The following is a 1,574-nucleotide window of genomic DNA, read 5'->3' as shown; positions in this document are numbered from 1 at the left end:
ACTAACATTCTCCATTAGAGGGCTACATCAGTTCTTACTGACGAGTGTGGAAAGCCGCTCCCACATTCGCCATTACAAGATGGCACATGAGCTGGGTGTTTGAACAAGTAAAAAGGCTTACTGCACATGTCTCTGGATAGTCCCTGTCCGCGAGGACATACATCCGTTAAGTACGTTATCTTGTCCGTTTGGAAATGGCCCTGTGAGGATGCGCCACGTCAGAGGCGGGACAAAAATTCTATATAAGGCACAGGGCTGGGTTCCTCAGAGTCTTCGCATCCCTGTGTAAGCTTATGCTCTCCCTCTCAAGATGCATTAAAGCTTGGCTGCAGAAGGATCCTACTTGTGTGCCGTGTCGTTCTTGCTGGTCGAGTTGGACGCGCGCAAGAAGTGGTGCCGAAACCCGGGACGCTGTGCCCGGAAGAGCACTGGCGATACCACAGAGCTACACACTGACACAGCATACAATGGAAAGTGCATCTTGGTTTGTGTATTTCCTGGGTTTGAACACCTGTATGACAGCCACTACCCATTATTATTACCATACTTACCATACAGAACACTTTTGCTTTTCTAAAAGTGCACTAGGCTCTATCCCCTACTAAATCCTTGAAACCATTAAGTGTTTTTATAGACAAGCCTACAGTGAGACTTTTCTGACTGGCCTTTTTCACTTAGTAGTGTATAATTAAGTTTGCTTCGTGCTTTCGATAGTTTGTTTCTTTTTAGCACTGAATAAAGCTGTTAAGTGATATACTAGGTTCTGTTTTCTGTGCTTGGGCACTGAACCCAGGCTATCACATGCCTGTCTAGTAGTGCTCTATCACTGAGCCACACCCCTAACCCCCACCCCCCACCCCATTACTTCAGTTACACAAAATTGACAGGTTTTGGTAACCATTTTAACTAAACAAGTTGGCATTATTTAGAGTACCGAGTAACTTAAGGTCTTTCTCTTGAAATGCGCACTGAGGCTTTGGGAGACTGCTAAGGTACTGGTGATTATATTTCTCCCTAATGTTGAAAGTTTGTATACAAGAACAGCGGCAGTCTAACTCCATACCAAATAGGAAATCTTCTTTATGCCTAATTTCGATGTTGGAATCTGGGTATTTCTGACCAGGAACTGTGCTCAAACCAGTTTCTACTTTTAGCTCAACCACAGCAAATTTCCTTAAATATCTCTGTGAACCTGGCCCCTCCCACATACCAGCGTTGGGTTGGTCAGAATGCTCCCCGGGTTAGTTCAATCCGTGAAAAGTCCCGGAGTTGATTGGCAGGGCAAATAGGAAACCCTTTTGCTTTTCTGATTGGTCGTCTGTAGCTTCGGGTGGGGCATGTGGGCGTGTCTCGCCCGAATGCGGTGAGCTCCCATTGGAAGATGAAGCCGGCATTTCCAGAGCGTGGTACCGTCGCCTAGGTCGCGGGGGGCGGGCCTACTCCCGTCCAGCCTTATTGTCATTCCCATTGGTCAGATGTTTTGTCATTCAAGTAACTTCGCGGACATAGGCGCAAGAGTTCCCAGGAGGCGGCGGATGATTGGTTGGTTGCTGTTCCCGCCCCCAGCCAGTCGC

The sequence above is a fragment of the Mus caroli genome, unplaced genomic scaffold (assembly GCF_978045245.1).
Source record: "Mus caroli unplaced genomic scaffold, Mus_caroli_1 scaffold_13, whole genome shotgun sequence".
NCBI classification, from domain to species: domain Eukaryota; kingdom Metazoa; phylum Chordata; class Mammalia; order Rodentia; family Muridae; genus Mus; species Mus caroli.
This window is presented reverse-complemented; position numbering follows the sequence as displayed.